We start from the raw sequence: 21,187 nt of genomic DNA, 5'->3' as shown, positions 1-21,187 counted from the left end.
AGTTTCATTGAATCATAGCAGTAAGACTGTGTGTGCATCAAGATACAACATTTTCATCCATTCCAATTACATGCATGCTTGCAGATTACAATGAAAAGCATTTATAAAATAAGAAACATTGGACTGAGTTCCCCTGCCCACATGAGTAAATGACCAGTGATTATTTTTTCCTGATCACATGATCACTGAGATTTTTCACTGAACCTCTGCTCCTTTCAACACAAAAGCTAGATAATGCTCAGAGATTGAGCAGATGCTAGTTTTTTTCTTTTATCCATAGAATTTGATGTGCGGTCCCAGGCCCAATTTGCTGCACACTATTCAAATGTCATTCTGAAGACTGAATTATTACTTTCCGCATGGGTATTCCCTATGGCATCTGTTATTATTGTATCAGAATACTTCAGAAAGGAGCAGTTAACCATCCTCCTCTTTACCTCTGTGAGCTTTCTAAACAGCTGAGCCACTAGTGAACTCCTCAGCAATGTTTAATGTCTTCATCAATGGCTTGGGCAATGGGCAGAAAGCATGTCACCTTCTCAGGTGACACCAGACAATGTGAAGCAGTTGATACTCTGGAGGGCAGGACTGCGATGCCTCACAGCCTGGAGGCATGAGCAAGCAGAAACCTTGGCACACTTGGGAAAAGTGAATTAAAGTCCTCCTGGGATGGAATAAACCCATGTAGCCTCGGCCTGAGTGGACAGGCAGCAGCTCTGTGGACTAGCACTGGTGGAGGTGGTGTAGTCTTTGTGAAAAAGTGGAACACAAAGCAGCAGCAAGGCGTCCTGGAGATGAAGGACAGCCACATACTGGGATGCATTAGCAAGAGGATAGCCAGCAAATCAAGGGGAGGCATGGTTTTCTTGTACTCCAGCCTTCTGAGGTTCAGAGCATTTTGTCCAGCTTTGAGCTCCTTGGTATAAAACTGGAAAGCATCCATTCCAGAGTTACTGAGATGCCTGCCTAGGACACCTAGTGACTAGGAATGCAGAACACTTCATATACAGAAAGAGCCACAGGAAGATTTGTTTGCTTAGCCTGGAGAAGTGAATATTAAGTATGAATCCAATTGCTGCCTTTAGTTTTTAAAAGGGCAGTTACAGAGAAGCAGAAGAGCACAGTAAAGGACAAGAGGCAATAGTCACAGTCTGCAGCAAAGGGAATTCTGGCTGGATAAGCTGGATAATATTCTTCAGTGTGAAGTCTGTTGAGCACAGCAAATGAGACTGGAAAAGTTGTTGGAAACTGTCTCTTGGAAGATTTTCAAATCTGAATTGTTTTATAATTCTGTGATTTCCAAATAATTTTCAATCTCTACTGTATAGAAAGGAATGCCATAGAAAGGGAGACAAAAAGGAAGAGTGCTTTAAGGAGACAAAAAAGGAAGAAACTTGTCTTTGCAGCCTTGCAATAAGACCTGGAGGGGAAAACATCTGATTCTACTTCTCATGAAGATTGCTCTACAATAATATCTCTGGAAATTACATGAACCTCAATATCCTTGGAGAGAATTTGTATAAAATGAATGTGGAGGGTATACAAAATAAAATGTAGGTAGATTTCTGTATTAAAAATCCCCTTTTTTAAGTAGTTTTTATTTGGATAACAGCTGCTACCTCTTGCAAGGCAAACAAGTTTTTGACAAGTCCCCTTTGAAGTAATTAGTTTCTTTTTGTGTTACAGATAATTTTTCACTAGTTGTATTTTATGCACATCAGTCTCAAAGTCATCTGTTCTGTGAAGTTCACAAGTTGATAAAACATTTATTAGGATTACGCCAGAGATATTTTTATTAAGGTTAGAAGTATTTAAAGAGCAATCAGTGCAGAACTCTAAACAGTAATAAATTATTTTTTAAAGGTGTAAAAGAGATGTTTTCTTTAGAGCAAACACAGTAAATCTCTCAATGTTTTCGAATCTAATGTGGTATTTTAAACTCATACAACGATGCATAAGATTTGTTTTCTAAGATAATTTTGAAGTGGCCAACACAAATATATAAAGATTATATTGCAATATATGATGTGCCATGGGGCCAGCTGTAGTCAAATATCACATTACAGGCCTGCAGAGAGAATGCTGATGAAGGAATTCCATTCTCAGGTTATCCATACTCTCTCCTGTAAGATGCTCAACAGAGGAAAGAACATCTTGCACCTGGGGAGGAACAACCTCAGGCACTAATATATGCTGGTGGCTGCTCATCTGGAAAGCTTCTCTGCAGAACAGGACCTATGGGTGCTGGGGAACACCACGTTGAACGTGACCCAGCAGTGTGATCCTGCAGTAATGAAGGGTGCCAGTATTTAGGGTTGCATAAAAGGAGCATCGCCAGCAGGAGAAGGGAGGTGATCTTTTCCCCTGCTCAGCCCTGGTTAGGACACAAGTTTATAAAGACAAACTATGGCTGACCTCACTTGGTCTGTTCAGCCTGGAGAAGAGAAAACTGAGAACTGAAGGAAAGACCTCATTGCAGTTACAACTTCCTTGTGAGGGCAAGAGGAAGGGCAGGCACTGCTCTCTGCTCTGTGCTGATCAGTGACAGGACCTGATGGAGTGCCCTGAAGCTGTGTCAAGGGAGGTTTAGGCTGGATATTAGAAAAAAGTTCTACACCCGGAGGGTAGTTGAGCTCTGGAAAGGCTCTCCAGGGTAGTAGTCACAAGACCAAGATAGACAGAGTTCAAGAAACATTTGGGTGATGCTCTCAGGTGCATGGCATGATTTTGGGGGTTTTCCTGTGCAAGAGCATGAGCTGGACTTGATACTTGTGGGTCCCTTCACCTCATGATATTCTGTGATTCTGTGATTCTCTGTGATACTGTGTCTCATTCTAGGCTTCCCACTACAAGAAAGACATGGACATACTGGAGAGAACCCAGGAAAGAATGACAAGGATGATGAAAGGACTGGAGTATCACTCTTATGATGACAGGTTGAAGAAACTGGGACTGCTTATCTTAAAGAAGGCTGAGGAGAATCTTATCAATATATACAAATACATGAGGGCAGTCTGTAGGGAGAACAGAACTAGGCTCTTTTCCAATAGCAGGACCAGAGGCGAGAGGCACAAAACTGAAACACTGGAAGCTCTGTCAAAACACCAGGAAACACTTTTTTTTTTTTACTGTGACGTTGATTGATCACTAGCACAGGTAGTCCAGGGAGGTTGTAGAGTCTCCTTGGAGACAGTCAAAAGCCACCTTTACACCTAGGGAGTGTCCTCTAAGAGGCCCTGCTTGAGTGTAGGGGTTGGACCAGCTGGTGTCCAGAGGTCCCTTCCAGCCTCAGCTATTCTGTGTTATTCTGTGATTCCATTACAATATTGCTGGCCTATAAGCAAATTAGAACTCGTCATTAGCGAGTTGTGGAAGCACCTAAACATTACACTAATAACTTTCCAATCCCAATAAAATAGTTCTGCACATATCTCAAATGCAGAGATATGGCAATCATGGCATATGTCAGATCTGAGTGTGTATGTATGTCTGGATGTGAGCAAGCATATCTAACTGCTGAGGCTCAGTGACAGTCAGGGGTTGAATCTAGATCCATGTACCATGATCAGGGAAACCTGATCTAGAATCTGGAAAATCCAAAACCTCTGGCAGGACTCTGGTGTAGTCAAAAAGTCTGTTGAAGATAAGCAGTAAGATCTTAAGGCGGAATTCAGGAGGCAGGAAAAAAGAGCAAGATGAGTAAGCACAGCTTCCATCGAATGGCTCTGTCAGACATCAAACAGCTGATAGGTGGGTGCCCACCATGCAAACTCACACCTTTTCAGTCTGGAGTCGGCTTGGACTTGACTGCTAAGGCAAAACCTTTCTCTGTGGGATCTTGTTGGAACAGTTTTGGTGCTTGAGTTCAAGATCAATGTAATATATTTTTTTATGAACCAAGGTACTGTGGTATTCAAAAGCAATAAATTCAGTTCTTTATTTATTTCAGTCAGTAATTTCAGTCTCTCCAAATAAAAAAATTAAACCCACTTTCAAACTGAGCTTAGCCATGCATTATCCAGCTTCCTTTCTACCTTCATTCTTCTAATTCACCGCTTTTATCTAATTCACTGCATTTACCAAATTTGAAGCACGTCTCAACAAACATCTGTGCAGAAACTCAATTTATATTATTACTTGTGTCTGTGGTAATGGAAAATACTCTGCTAGACAAACAGAAAAGTGGATCCATATCTACATTTTATAATGTGCTTATGAATTATAGGAATGTGTAAAATTTGCCTCCATCATAATGGAAAGGCAAATTTGTCCTCCAAGGTATCTGTGTTACTGAGTATTTCATGAAAATATAAAAGGAAAAGTCACAAGGGAATTGAAAAAGTCCTGAAGTTTTTCCTGCTGGCATATTTTTTAAATCACTTTTGAATTTCCTTAGCTTCAAAAAGACAGACCAATCTGGCCTTTTATTCTGCTGAGTAACCAGACATATTAGCCTTCACAATCTGACCTTTTATCTCCAGAGACCTGTTTCTTGCAAGTATAAAGGTGTTAAAAGAAACTTTCAAGGAACTCACAAATTTCTTTTGGTTCATATTTCATAGTTCCAATATAGTTCTTAATTGGTAAAATAGATATTTTATTACTTCTTTCCCTGTTTGAGGTTGTAAGCTAGCAGCATATGGGCTTTATTTTTTTCTTTGAGAAATGCTGTTTTAGCTTTTCAAAGTCTGTCAGATTCTGCCCTCAGCCCTCTGAGTTTAGTATTTAACAGGATTTTTCTAATTTTAGATCTCTCTCAAGTCTGTGACCAGCAGGTCATTTGGCTCCTCCTTTCCCTCAATCCAACCCAAAGCTGTATTAACAACTTCCATTTATGCAGTTTCAGATGTCTTCTGGGCAATATCTGATGTTCCACCACGTAAAGCTTTTGCATTTTCCCTCTATCTCCTCTCTCAAAAAGTATCCAATCTCATGAAGGTGCTGTTTATTCTGTAGACAGAGAGATTTCAGTGCCATCCTGTCAGGTTATCTAGACCAGTGAGTGTGTTCAAGGGAAGACTTCAAGTAGAAGAGAAATCCACTGAGAGCCATGAAGGCTTCAGCCACTGCAGGGGACTACACAGACTTTTGGTTTGCTCTAGTATGATTCTGATTAGGATCACACCAAATTAAAGTCCCAGATATTCAAAGTGCTTTATGTGGAGTACCATCAAAGGATGCAGAATTGCACTGCATTTAGAGGGCTAGGGGGGACTTTAGGTTTCACCTTTGAAGATCACATAAGGAACTGAATCACAGCAGTATGAGAACAAGTGTTTAATCATGGTGTATGTGAAAAGCAGAATGCCCCTTCACATCACACAGAATACTGTATGCAGCTTGCATTGTTTCTTTTCCCTCTGGGAAAATAGAAGTTTTGTTTTAGTTTTCTAAGTTTTAGTCCTCAGATAGAGATATCTGGGCAGAGACACAGATGATGAAGGAACCCTTGGGGGAAGGCTGGGCTTGCCAGCAGCTGCCACGGTCCCACAGTGTGTGGGGAGGAGCCCACTGGGGATCTGCAGCCGCCTTTTTCCTCCACAGCCAACCTGGGCCAGTAGAGAAAGAGGGGATAGGAATATAAAACTCTGCTCTTGTCTTTCTGCTTCTTGCTGGCTACCCCCAAGTCCAAGGAAAGGGACTGGAGGATGAGGGAATGGAACTCTACAGGCCAGGGGCTGCTGAGGAGTGGTGCTAAGAGGACAAACATGCCCTGTGCAAGGGGCTTGCAGAGAGGGCTGGAAGAAGCCAAGAGGGCTGATTCTGTCACTGTTTGGGCTACCCAGGCAGTTCTCTAGGCATAGCTGTGGGTCTAGGGGGGCTCAACCTTCAGCTGCTCTATCCTATGCCCTGTCTCCAAGGGGAATTTCACTGGGAGGTGTTGAGCCTTGGCTGGCCAATGGTTTGGCCTGGAGTGAAAACAAGGTGCTGAGTCCAAGGGCAATCTGATGAGACAGCAAAAATTCAATCCTCAAGGCTGCATTTAGGGTTTTATGATCAGGGAGGTTTTTTCAGGGTTTTGACAATCCAGTGAACTGGTTTTGGTGGGTGATGAAGTGTTTCCTTCTTTTCACACGAGGCAGTACTCTTGCCCATGTCACAGACTGCTGAAAGCACTAGACTGATGACATCAGTGAATAACATTTGTCGATATTACCTTAGGAGGGATTAATTTAAGCTTCCTTATATCACTAAATCTCCTTCTATCACATCTCAATTTGGTTATAATTGATCTCTTCTGTCTCTAAACAGCATGCTGTAGAATAATCTATATTATATCTGTGTTAAAATACACACTTCTTTTAGTCCTAAACCCTCCTCCCTGGTTCTCAAAATGTCTTTGTTTACTTCACTAAAGCAGACATTGAAAAAATCTGCATTTCAGTCCAGCTGTGGCACTGCTCTCTTTACTACAAGGGCCTTAGTCCTAGCATAAAACAAAAGAATGATTTGTTCCATAATCAGTAACAGAGGATATATAACACCCCCTTATCATCCTGCTATATTACTTTCATGACTGCCGTGGGTCAAAGTCTCCAAAGGGTATTTTCTTGTGCAACTGCACTAAAATAGAGGTATTTCTACTTGCATCAAGCTACACTTTACATCTCTCAAGTTCTCTCTTGGCATGTACGCATGGCAGAATTTATATAACAACATGACTAAGAGGGCCAGCATTTTATCCTACAGAGTTATCTTCAACACTAGTCCCTAATCAAGCATACTGTGTCAGCAGCACTGCAAATTAAAAAGATACATACTATGTAGGAGGAGACATGAGACCTGGAGCTCTAGCAATAAGATCCATTTCACACTGCAGTTCTACACAGAACAGCAGTTGTAAATTGTCTGAACTACTGGCATAAAATACAGCCAGAAAGGTAAAGAATATTTCATAAATGTCTTCAATATTATCCAGTGCTGGCCCACATGACCACCAACAATAAATATAACAGTGGTAAATCATACTTGCAGAAGACTTATTATAAAGCTGCTTCCAACCTTTGGTTCTAAGCAAAATATAATCCTGCACATTGTGTTAGTGTTTTGTTTGGTATATGAACCACTTTCAGGATGTGCCATTTGGCCAACATTTTGCCTCGTTGCCAAGAACAGCAACCATGCAAAATCATTTTTCGAAACTTGCATTTCTGTCATTGGAACTTTTATGTGAAAATACCACAACTGCAGTGACAGTGGTTTGGGTTTTTTACAATCTGGATTATGTTGCCTGCAAATTCAGGTGAAACAACACTCACACTGAAACCCCTAAGCATGTTTACTTTTTAAGAAGTGAAGTGGGGCACCAGGACAGACTTCAAAATTTAAACAGGCCCAGGAGTGAATACATTGAACCCAGGGTCTTTAACTTTTGGCTGAGTGAAGAAGAAATTCATTGATTTGAAAGATTCAATGGAATTTGCCTTTCTGCGCATTACATTATAAAACAAGTTGAATATTTCAACTATTTCAACTTTTTCTAGCACAAATAGAACTATTACTGCTGTTTAACTCTGTATCTGTAAATACTAAACTCTTACTTTCTAAAAAGGGCTTTGCATTTTCTCCTTATTTACTGAGATTGACAGTAATCCCAGACAGAATATTAGCATTTAAACATGACTGATTAAAAGCCTGATAAACTTCGGGGTATTTTAAAACACTCACTATACACATTTTTCATTTATGTCAGTTTTTAAAAACTTGTTTCTCTAGTGCTATTGTGAGTTGCCATTTTTAATCATTTTCTTACTAGTGCTGGCAGTCATGTATAAATAGACATGTTTTGCATTCAGTCAATCTGTGTCACTGCCTTGGAAAGAAAATGTAATGATAGAATGTTTCCATTAATTTCTTTTATATCTAAACTTTTATTGTCTTTCTTGCTTACTTTTTACTATTATTTTTCAGTCGGGAAGAAATATGATCAAAATTACATTGGGCCTAGTCCTAAAAGATTTTGAACACCTGTAATTTTTATTTAATTTCGCAGAATATGACAACACTTGGCGCCATTTATCATGCCCATCAAAGAAGAGACAGAGAGTTTTGGCAGAGCAGTTGATTGAGTTTCCTTTTGTTAATGAAAACAATACTGCTGACAGTCCATGAAAAACCTTCTGTTTCTTTTTAATATTCCTGGAGTAGCAAGAATAAAGCCAGAGGGAAAGCTGAAATTGGAAGAATTGTTTTAGAGTTCACTTCTCTCATTTGAATTTAGACTTATAAGGCACTGGGTCCTCTTGGTATTTTTTTTTTTATTCTGATATCTGTGACAGAATATAAAAGGAGAAATGGAAATGCCCCAGAACTTGCTTTGGACATTCAAAAGCAGCTGCACCCACTTGGTTCTGTATAAACTTGTAACCCACACTAAAAAGATACTTTTTAGGTTTTGTTCCTACCAAATCTGAGTGTCCAGACTTGCCTACTACACAAATGTTAAAAAAAAATTAATACCTTAAAAATAATAATGAAATGTGAATTTTAAAAGTAAATACCTAAAAATAGAATATACTTAGACTTCTAGTTATGTGATGCACTGAGTTTTGAGTCATCATGATAATTACTTTTTATTTTTAGGGGAGATTCTGCAGTTGCAAAGAATGACAGCGTCTTTTTTTTTTCCCCTCATTGGAAAACTATTACTAATATAGCCTGCACATGAGCTTGAGATCAGCTCTTTGCAGCTAAAGTACGTACCTAGAAATTAGCTGTTTGTTTCACATGTCCTCCATTCTCCTCACAGCATTTTAGCAAAAATAGGAGAAGAATCCATATCGTGCTGTTCCATGTGCCAATGATATATATTCTGAAATTTAATTAAAAAAGAAATTAACTGATATTAATGAACTGGTATTAATTTTGATTTGCTTCACTGTTTTGTTTTAAAACAAATAAATCTAGTTAAAGGTGTAGTATATATGCTACAAAATAGCCTGAATTATGCCAGTCCAATTTAAAAGAACGTTGTATGTACAGATGTAACTCTCTGCCCTGTTTCCTCTCAGTCCTCCCACCATATGAATCCCAGAATACACAAAGATGATGTTCTGCCCTGTTCTCTCTGATACTGTTACTTGCAGTCCTAATGCAGACTTTCCATCTGTGATGGGTACCCAAAACTAATTCACAGCTGAGTGGCAGCATTTGCTAAAAAGATAACCTTGAACTCTGCTTACCTGCCAATCAGTATTCAATAAATCTGTTCTGTATCCTCTCCTTTAGTTTTTGTTGTCTCTGAATCTTTGCATTTGTGTAATAATTGGACAAAATAGAGAAAAAGGAGAAGTTTAATGAGTATAAACAAAACCTATGTAAATTATTCATGGAGATTCATCATTTTTAGTTGCGAAAGCCTCACTCTTGGTTTATTTAAACTTTTTTTTTTAATAGCAATAATAAGATTTCAATGCAAATGAAGCTATTCTAAGTTAAGGCTCACTTCTCAAATACTTACTGCAAATAAGAAACACACACCTTATCCTCTTACTGGGCTGAATAATAATTTGAAAACAGAGGTAGAACAGATAAATCAGCTCAGATTTGATTTATTCATTAAATATCACATATGTCCACACATTATTCTTATTCCTGTTAAAAAGTGTAAACCAAAACACCATAAAATTAACACAATAAAAACACGTTACAATGAAAATCAAATAATAATTGAAATTGCTAAATTGATTATTATTTTTTTCTCTGGGAAGCAGTTAAAAATGTTCTAATTTCTCCCAGGTTTCAGAAAATTAAATAGTGGTTCTTATTTGGGTTATATTGTTTGGAGGCTTTGCTTCTTTTTTTCCACATGGTGAGAAATTGTGTCAAAATCAGAGAATACAGAGCAACTATCCAGTGACTCAGCAGGACTGTTTGTTCTCCTTTATTTCTGTGGTAGGCAATAATTATTACATTATTTTCCTCAAAAAACTTCTTCTCTTTTCCTTGTGTTATTAACCTAATATTAAGACTGTGAATCTGTTGGGTTTTTAAAAAAAAAATTATTTGCAGGCCTGGATTCCTTCCTTTTGGGAGTTTCACAGATACTACTTGTGGGCACAAAGAACCATACCAGAAGTCAGTCTGTTTTAATACTAGAGGAGAATAAAATTTTAAACACCACAGAGTACAGTATTAATGAAAGAAGCAGGATATATCAAACAAAACTTAATCCAGAGACTGCAGATGAAAAAGCTGTGGAAGAAAAATCCCTATAATTGTATGATGGACTTGGTTTAAAAGCTCTGACTGATAACAAAGACTATTGGTACAAAAGAAAAAAAAAACCTCTGTACTGAAATAGTGAAATCTGTTCATGATAAATATTCACACTGAGATTTTGCCATCTTGATTATGAGTGGTGCAGGACATGAGGACACATTCAAAATGCAATGTCTGGGGGAAAAAAATATACTCCATTAAAATGCTGACACAAGCTCTATCCTTTAAGGCTGTTCTTAAAATAATTCCTTAAGTTTATTGAATGGAAGCAAAATGAAATATTTTTTATTTATATGAAATTTTGTTACACCCGAATGTGAACCTAAAGACAAAATCCCAACTTTATGAAGGCACTGGCTTCCCAGGACTTATTTAAAATTCATGCCAATGTGAATTTCTCTGAAGTAAATATTTTAAGTAGAAAATGTATCATCTCCCCATGAGCACTAGCATTATTCTCTTCATCTCTGTCTCAGTAAAGTGAAACTCTAGCACTTACCAGCAGAACTAGCTTCAGCTTTTCCTGACATGTTTAATCTTTCATAAATAAAAAAATACTGCTTTTCTTCATACAGGAAACCTTTTTTCTTTTTATTTTTCTTTCTCTTTTTGTCTTTTTTTTTTTTTTTTTTTTTTTAGAAGTGTACACATGCACATGCACATGCATATTGCTACAGACAATTACTGCTTGAAGAAAAATGTCACATATAGACAGGATAGTCAAACTTATTAGTCTCCTTTACCTATTTTTTCTTACAAAAAATTTGACTGTAGCTGGCACAACCAAGTTACTTTTTTCCTCCCTATATTTCTTAATTTCTTTCTTCTGATGATATCAGATTTTCTACCAGCTATGTTGAAAGCACAGAATTTTTCCAGCATTTCTCTGCCATTTATGTTAAGGCAAAGGTGAATTCATAAATATTTCTTTTCCTTTTTTTTTTTTAAAGTAATTTTCATTATCTAGTTTCATTTTGTTTTGCTTGTATAGTGCTGAAGAATTCCGTACCTGCTGTATTTTAAATTTTAACTTTAGTACTATTTCTAATAATTCCTCTGATTTCTCACTTAAAATTTGTTTTTATTCTGCAGCATCTACAGCAAACAATTTTTCAGAGGTTATGGTATTAGCAGTACTCTTTTGATCAATTATTGTGAGTCTCTTGCTGTATATAAATTTTTAAGTATAGAAAATTTTAAAGTTACAGATTGAAATGATGCAATTTAAAAGCTTTTAGGGCTGGTTTCTTTAAAACATAAAGTGTCTTGGAAATATCAAAATTTGTACTCAATCTTTAGATTTCAAGTAGCACCTTAAAATTTAACTTGGCTCAAATTTGGTGAAATTTCACCACTCAGTGACTCCGTTATGATCTTAACAAAACTTTAACTGAAATTTTTGCTTACAAGTGTCTACGCAGGATGTATTCCCAAGGACAATTGCATAGTTACCTTGGATTCACCTTACATGAAACATCTGAAACCCAAAGAAAAAGAAAGGAACAGAGCACTGGAAGGATGTGTGTATCACATATGCCCTGAGAAAGGAGTGGAATCTGGAACTACATGTACTGTAGTTCCACAAAAACTTTTATATATAGGTATAACAACAAATCTGTTTAAATTATTGGACACCAATTTGTGAAGAAATCAACCATCTCTAGGAGAAGTGAGTATTATTAAAATTGGAGCTAACTTTACAGAAAGCTGTTATTAATTGCTATCCAAATTGAATTTGATACGGCAGGGTCTGAAATATTAGCTCAAGAAACTACAGAGCATGTCCGTCTATTAATTCATTAGAAGTGCAATTTCCTAAACACTAGCAGAACACTGGCAGAAAAATGGTGGTTAACAGCATACAGCTCACTGGAGCTACTCAGCACCAGCTTTACAGCATCTCCTTTACATTAAAACAAAGCAATGCTTCATGACGCAGGTCATCAGTTCTTCTGGATTCCTCATAAAATATTTTTAGGGATGTAAGTGTAGAAAAATGGATATTGGGTGACATCTGTTTTGTTTCTTTTTATTGCAATCAACACTACTACAACAAAAAAACCAGAAGGTGTTATTAATCTGCCTGTAGGCTGATCTCTACAGTATTGGTGAACCAGTTGCCATAGACCCTTATAATCAGTAGAGAGACATAGGTGTACATAGGACATGCACTTCCGTCCTAATTATGTCAAATGCCTGACGTAAACCTTAACATGTACATTTGTTTCTCCCCAATAAGAAAATCTAAGGTCGTTAGATCAGAGTTGGATTTCCCAAGCAGAAACACTTACTATTAAATGACATAATTGCATTTTACTGTTTGTATACAATTGATTGCTTTTGTCCCGTCTGACAGACATTTGCATCCCTGTTTTACAATGACATTCTAATCAGGTAAAACTCTATTGAAATCCAGGAGCCACTGGCTTCTTTATTTTGAATGTTTTTGAATGTTTCTCCAGTTACAGAAAGCAGAATATATTTAGTGACTTATATGGGGATCGCCTGATTTTGAAATACACAGAAGATACATGGGACTATTTTTGTTATAAACAAGAATTACATAATGTTATTAAGAAATATTAACAATTGTCTAAATGCAATTTCCCCGCCCCTTTGTAGTGCATTTCACTTACCCAAATGTATAGGTCTTCAAAAAGTCACTGTGTATAGAAAAACCACAGAGGGAATTGTTGCCTATTGTGTGTTTCTATATCCATGGCATTTGGGTTGACCTTGTTTGGACACTGGGTGTCCACCAGAACCACTGTCCTCCGCTGGATGGGGAGAGAAAATACAATGAAAGGCTTGTGGGTTGAGACAATAACAGGGAGAGATCACTCACCTATCACCATAATGGGCAAAACAGACTTGACATGAGGAAATTAGTTTAATTCAAATCGATCAGATCAATTCAAAACTGGAGTAGGTTAATGAGAATAAATCCTTTTCCTCTTACTCCTTCCTTCTTCCCTGTCTCAAATTCACTTCTGAACTCTCTACCTCCTCACCTTCAGAGTCTCAGGGGGATGGAGAATGGGGCTGAATTCAGTTCATTGCACATTGTCTCTGCTGCTCCTTCATCCTCAGGGGGAGGACTCCTCACACTCATTCCCTGTTCCAGTGTGGGATCCTTTTCATGGGAGACAGTCCTCCATGAACCTTTCCAACACAGATCATTCCTACAGGCTGCAGTTCACAAACTGCTCCACTGGGTTCACAAATCTCTCCATAGGGTGCAGTCCTTCAGGAATAGGCTGCTCCAGGATGAGTCTCTCACAGAGTCACAGGTTCTGCCACAATCCTCCTTCAGGGTGGACTTCTCAATGGGTCATAGCCTACTTCTGAATGCCCACATGCTCCAGTGTGGGGTCCTCTACAGGCTGTAGGTGGATATCTGCTCTAGTCCAGACTTCTATGGCTTCAGGGTCACAGCCAGTTTCACCATGGTCTTCCCCACAGGCTGTGGGGGAATCGCTGCTCTGGTGCCTGGATCACCTCCTCTCTGTCTTTCTCCAATGACCTGGGTGTCTGCAGGGCTGTTTCTCTCAGGCATTCTCTGGCAGTTGTTTTTCTGTAGTTTCCTGCTGTTAACTCTGTTATCTCAGGTGTTACCACCATTACTGATAGGCTTGGTCTTGGCCAGGGGAGTTCATCTTGGAGTCAGTTGGTATTGACTCTCTCAGACGTAGGGGGAATATTTTAGCAACTTCTCACAGAAGCCACTCTGGTGGACCTTGCTAGCAAAAAACTTGCCATGTAAACCCAACACAGCATTTCACCACAACATAAGTAGGGAAGGTTTCTGTACTAATGATCTTGTAATCCATATGCATTTATAGATTAAATATGATTCTACCTCTGTGCTGGTTTTGGATGGGATAGAGTTAGTTTTCTCTGTAGTAGTTAGCATAGGGCTATGCTTTGGATTTGTTCTGAAACAGTGTTGGTAGAGATAGGATGTTTTAGCTGAGCAGTGCTTACTCAGAGCCAAGGCCTTTTCTGCCTCTACCCCACCCCACCACTGAGAAGGCTGAGGGTGAACAAGGTGTTGGGAAGAGACATAGCCAGGACACCTGATCCCAGCTGACAAAAGGGTTATTCCAGACCACATCACATCATGCTCAGCATATAAAGCTGGGGGAAGGAGAGGGGGACATTTGGGGTGATTGTCTTTCCACGCCTCCATTACATGTTATGGAGACCTGCTTTCCTGAAAAGGGCTGAACACCTGCCTGCACATGGGATACGGTGAATGAATTCCTTGTTTTGTTTGTGCATGCAGCTTTGCTTTACCTATTAAACTGTTTTTATCTGAACCTAGGAGATTTCTCGCTTTTCTGATACTCCTCTAGAGGTAGAGGAGTGAATGTGGCAGCTGGAGTTAAACCACAACAACCTGCAAGACAAAAATAATTCAAATATTTAATTTACTGTGTAAGACATTACATGCCTGATGTATTCTGGAAGGCTAGGTTGTGGCTAAAATGAACTGTTCCTTGACTCAACACAGTAAGATACTGCCATAGCAGTACTGCAAACTGAAATACTGGAGCTCCAGTATGGTTTCTTTCCAAATCATTTTAGCCCTTTCTCTAAATATAAGTTAAAAATTATAGTCTTAGTCCAACAGAAGATACTACATATGAATTATCAAGTGGAGAGTTATGAAACAGTACAGTACTGCACATTTATATTAGGAATGGAAGCTTCACGTTTCTGGTTCTATTGATGGAATCATGCCAAATTCATGAAAGTGTGATAATTTCCAAGGTGGCAGAAGAAGCATAACAGCTGAATGAATCTGAAATTACACTTATAGAAGATCTGTAGAATTAAATAGAGAATAATCACCTTTCTCCAGGAACTGTAAGCCTCTCTATAGCAAAGATGTAATTCTCTATTAAATTCTATAGACTGGATTAAACCTTGAACAGAAAGAATCTAATTTCTTTTTAAATTTCTTAACTTTGTGGAGGAATTTTTTTATAACTATATTTTATTCTACAGAACCTATAGAAATGGATTTTCCACTTCACTAGGTCTTCTGCAAACTGCATTTCCTGACTTTGAAAGATAGCAAAGAAAGATGATCCTTTGTGAAAAGGAGTATTTATACTTACACTGACCAAGCTAGTCTCTGTTCCTAGTGTCAAAGGGTGAAAGGAGGAGATGTCAGTATGCTGAGATCTTCTGCAGAGGGAGGAAAGAGTACTCTTCACACAGTGGAACCAAAGCACTTTATACATAATCTCCACAAGTGAAGGCCTGTAGGTCACAAAGAGGACTAAAACTTCTGCTGTTCTTAGGTTTCCACTAATAATATATATCTAGCTATGCTTAACTCTAACGGGTTTTTCTGGTGAAAGACTTCAGTCTGCAGCTGTCTTTTGACACACAAGTTTAACCTACAGCAGCTTGTGTGCATTTTGTCATCTGGGTGGTTCTCCAGACTCTGACTGTACTGATGAGAACAGAATAAATACATCCATCTTTGAGGTTGCCTAGGGTGACCAATATGATGTAAGATGTATGGTTGACATGTGTCCTTCCAAATGCCCACAGAAAAAAAATCATAGAGAAGCTTGAATTAGTCCTTATCTATGTATAGTTTAATGAAGCCATAGATTTCCACTGAGTATAGTTCAGCTAGTTCACATATTCATATCTCTGGTGATAGACAGCTAACTCTGGTCTTCTCAATCTGTGAGCTAAATTTCACTACTTTGTCTGATTAGGGACAGCCTAAACTGTTGAGTACCTTTCAAAATTTTCTAGGATACCTGCTAGATAACTGAGGCTGGGAGATTTGGATCAAAAGAAACAGGATGTTCTGTCTTCTGGTCCAGCATCTAGAAACCCAAGGGAATACCCCAGAGTCTGTGTTTACCTCATTGGCCATGCTAGGCAGATGTGTTGAAATTATATAATAAAGTTTATCTAATAGAGTCTAAGTATATTTCAGATTCTGTTTTATTTCTAGGTATGTGGAAGAATTTTACAGTACATGGCATAAGAGATGGAAATACAGTACATGGAAAAGAGATCTTTATTAAAGTCTTCTGGAGCAACCATCACTTGTCTGAGAATAAATTCAGAGGTTCAAGTAGCCCTCCTGTGTTCCTAGCTAAATAAATTATTTATTATTAGTTTAAAGGTTTGTGGTTTTTGATATGAGAAATATTGATCAAACTCTGCTATCAGTCCTTTGGCTAGCATATATACATGGCTAAGTTAACTGTTTTTGACTTGCCAACAATCTAAATCAGCCATGTTCATATAGTTTTCCCAATATTTTTCTTATCTGATCAATTTTGAAGCGTCAATTTTTCATGCCAAAAATTCCACACTAAGAAATTCCTGTCTCAAATTTCCATGTGTATTATGTTTGTAAATGCTTTGAGGCCTCAGGCCAGTCCTGCAAAACATCTTCAGAAAGCCCTGAGCAACCATTATAGTAGTGGGGTGCAGTGTCAGTCCGTAAGTGCTCTGCCCATGTTGCTTCAAAAAGCCTGAGAAGATGGACAATGCATGCAGGAAAATTTCTGAAGAACATGTTAAGCCAGCTGGTTTGAGACTTGGTGATGCATTTTATTTTGGCAACAAGCATTGTATAGACTTTATTAAAAATAATGACAGCAAACAGGTGGTCACTCTTCATGGAATTATACTGAAGACATTTGTGATTTTTTTTCTTTGAATGAATTGCAACTAACTAACATGTTTAAAAATCATGCAGTGTCTTAAAAAGTTAAGAAATCTTAATTATATTCTTGTCAGTTTGTTTAGTGAGAATTTTTCACCTAAAAATATAAAGAAACTGAAGTGCAAGCATGCTTCCCAATATTTTGGACATTATGTACAACTAACATTCGTTTAAACTGTGTGTGAAAAAACAGTGTAATAAAACATATTAATATGTTTGAAAGATTATCTTTTTTTTTTTTTTTCAGGAATAAAACCACATTGTTCACTAAGGAAATAAGCAGACATATTTAAAAGCTTAAATCTCATGAAAAGCTTTATCTGGACAGAGTACATTAGTCTTAAGTTGTTTTAGGTATATAACCACTGTAAATACAAATATATTTAATCATTATTAAGGGCAAGCTCTTAACAAAGGGCTATTGTGAAAGACCAGTGAAAAATACCATTTTATGCATCAGTCTTGAGCATCCCATGAGTAGGTCTCTTCACTTATTTCCCTACAGTGTGCCATTAATGCCTCATCATGAATTTCTCTGTCAGGTTGTAACCTACTGACTTCAGTTTTGTCTGATTGAAGAGTGTATACATGGTTTTTACTTGTGTGAACAGTAAATAAGTTTTAAAAGTGACTTTCCTCTCTAATTTATTTACAATGTTGTACTGTCAGCCAGTTTCTGTGAAACCCCACTGAAGGTGTGTGAAAGCACACCAACTCTGTTCTTCCCTTCAGAAATGTGTGCTACATGAAGAATGGCTGTGTGGGACAGCATCTGTGATTAGTCCATTAGCTTGAGGGGCAAAGAACTGCACTGCGTAGCTAAAGATTCCCTCTCTCCTGATGGTTCCTCTGAGTGGTTAGTGCATTTCTCTGTAGTGGAAAATAGACCTTACTTTCAATTTGATTCTGCTAAAAAATGGAGATTATGGATCTGAAATTCACATCATACAGTGCTGTTTTTACATATTTTATGTTATTAAACTGCCAGAATATTAGCGCTGCAAAGTTGAACACTTAAATTATCAAATGCATTATTTAAGGTCCCTAAGCAATATTAAATCTGCCTCTCTTTCTGTATACCCTTTTGATGTGAGACCAGGTCATATTTTTCAGGTTGTTCCCCTGCTTCATTTGTTACAAAGCTAGATATTGTTGAGACTACTTAAAAGAATCATAGAACTGTAGAATGGCTTGAATGGGAAGGGACCTTAAAGATCATCTGTTCCAACACTGCTGCCACAGGCAGGGATGCCATTCACTAGACCAGGTTGCTCAGGGCAAGGCTGACCTGGCCTTGAACAGTTCCAGGGATGGGCCATCCACTTCTCTGGGCAGTTTCTCAGATTGGTAAAATTCATGGGCTTTTGCCCATAAGAGTCTCTGCCATGTTTTTGTGTTTGTAGTGAATTTGTCAGGGAACCCAGGAGATAAGCATTTTTTTCTTGTGGTTAATGCAGTAAAATATCACCCTGGACATATGTCTGCCACAAATTCCCTTAACTCAAAAATGATGCAATAAATGTTTATCATCCACTGCATATTCCATTAGAATAATTAAATAGTTCTAATTTTCTTTGAATGACTGAAATAATCTTCCTTTACTGATAATGGAAATGAATAGATATTACTAGATTGCCATTACCTTGATCTCTGTGTTCTCCATCTTGAAAATTACAGGAGAAATCCTAATAGTTACAGATTTTAAGTGAAATTGAAACAAGCTGCCTTTGCATCAAATAAAACCAGCTTCCATATGTTTCATATGTAGCACAAATATTAACATTGAGTTGTGTTGTGCTGTGTGAATGTATCAGCTTAGTTCTGGAAACTGGCAGGCAAAAAAAGAAGTATTTCCAATTTCAAGGCTCCATACACTCTTCATTAACATGAGCACTCATTGGCTTGGACTGGCATCAGCTCAAGAGTCTCTGCACAAGGTGATATTCCCAGTAGTGCGGTGTAGGTTATGTGCTGGCAAGTCAAAAATCTCATTTGCACTTACTGGTGAAGTTGGACAGTGGAGAAATTTTTATTTTGGAGAATGTCATTTCAAATTTCTGAAACACAAGAACAATGTCCAAAGGAAGATTAAAGGGAGTCATGCATGATAAATTTGATTTGGGGATACATACATAAGGACTCAAATAAAAATGGGATTCAATAGTTATGAGTTGAGACTAAATCCCATGTCCAGAAGAAGTCACATTGTGGATTTTTGTATTTATTCAGCTAATTCCTTGTGTCTTTCTGGTTAATTGAAGGATGTAGGAGTTTAATAACAATAAAACAGAAAATCTGTATGTACAATCACATAAATAACTAATGTTACTTAATCTATGTTTATCAAAAGTTTAGAATATAGTAACATGATTTTGATGGCTTGAATATCTGGGGTAAGAGAAAAAGGGAGAAAGTTCTTCAGCAGTTATATATAGCTTGGCTCTAATGGTTGCAACTATTTTTATCAACTCTTATTTATTTGCTCTTATTACTCTATTATCATATGCCATAAATCCTACAGACCAAATTATACGATTATACATGTTGCTTATGCTGTGTATTTGAAAGAATAAAATAAAAGGGAAGAAAATTTTAGAAATATTTTAGCTCATTTCTTTTTTTATTATTACTATTTTTCATGCCCTTCTAGTTTGAGTCAGGTTGGCTTCTTTACCATGCCCTCCAGATCGCGGGATACGCAAGGAGAGGAAAATGGTAGCTAATAAATTTTTGAAACCTCTAAAAATTACCTTCTGTAAAATAGCTTTTCTATATATTAAAATGTCACTATTTTATGGCCTGATGTTGCCTGACCTTCCATTATGAGAAGCTGAGGCCCCTCTTCAGTGGCGTGAAGCTCACATTTATAGCCTTGTGTGGTTGTAAGATACTGGCCCTTAAACATGTTACTTATGGCTAAGAGAGAATTGCCTGTTCTGGGGCTCAGTTTTATTTGAATGCATGGAGAGGAAAATAGGGGAAGCGTGATTTTGGTATTTGTGTCTGACAATATATACTTCAGAAACAGATTTAAAACTAAATATAAAATCCTGACGCTAAAAGCCCCCACATATCATGGACTTTGAAGATTTTATTCCATCATGTGTGTACTTTACCATGGCTCTGTGTGGAAATACAGCAAACTAGAGTACAAGTCACTTTCAAACAATCTTAAGGAATTTATTCCAACATCTATAATGACTTAATAAAGATTTTAATGTAATGGAGTGAGAGAAGTAGCAGACCTTAACTAGGTAATTTTACACAGTGATGTGTAGTTAAGTTTGTTAACAAATTAGGTTTACTTTAGGAGAAAAAGTCATTAGTTTTCCAAAATCCACAAAGCTGTAGTATCAATGTTTATCAGAAAAGTGTCTATTTCACTGTGTTTTTATTGTAAGCCTTAAATTATTTCTTTTTGATAAATGAAACATATATTTCTTCAAAATCTTTCAGTGACAGAACAGGAAATCTTGAATTTTGAATGATCGTGTTTTTTTCAAAGGATTTGCCACCCTTGGTTATTAACCCTCAGTGTTAACAAATTCAGGAAAGCAAACACCTGCTACTGTTTCTAGTTTAGTCCTTTACCAGTCTCCAACTGTTCACTGTTGGAAGAGGAATTTAATTTTCAATGCAAAAAATTATGCACTTTATTTTGGTTAAAAAAAAAAATCTCCTAGCTTTATTGGAATTTTGCTTGCAGTTTGAAAACCTGATTTTTATGTTCACAGTTCAGAGAAGATACATGATGAGTAAATATAATCTGGGCAGGATTGAATAAATGGAGAGAGACTAAGAATTTCTTTTGTTTGGTACTTTATTCACAACCATAAAATTTGTACTGTGCTCTTGACCATGCAAATTCATGTTTACCATATCTGTGTGGGAAATATCTGATACTGTGAACACTCTCTGCACATTGTATTTTTAGACCACAGGTTTCTAAACTCAGTGACATTAGACTGACTATTTTCAAGTGCTTACTTTAGCTTGAAAATCTTTTTCTACTTAGTAAAATCTTATGTTTTAAAGTGCTACTGGAGCTGCACAGGAGTTTTATCTGCAGTAAATCATGAAAGATCACAATATTGAGTCTCAGAGGTTTTAGATATATTAACATTCCAATAGAATGCTAAAGATCTTGTTTTACTAGCAAGAACTTGATATAACTTGACCTTACAATAGGAAAATAGGATTTTTCTATTCAGGATTTCTAAGTGCAGTATCAGGGCAGATGTGGGGAAAAAAACCCATCAT

The sequence above is a fragment of the Prinia subflava genome, chromosome 3 (genome assembly GCF_021018805.1).
Source record: "Prinia subflava isolate CZ2003 ecotype Zambia chromosome 3, Cam_Psub_1.2, whole genome shotgun sequence".
In the NCBI taxonomy this organism is placed as follows: Eukaryota; Metazoa; Chordata; class Aves; order Passeriformes; family Cisticolidae; genus Prinia; species Prinia subflava.
The sequence above is the reverse complement of the archived record's forward strand: the minus strand, read 5'-3'. Positions refer to the sequence as shown.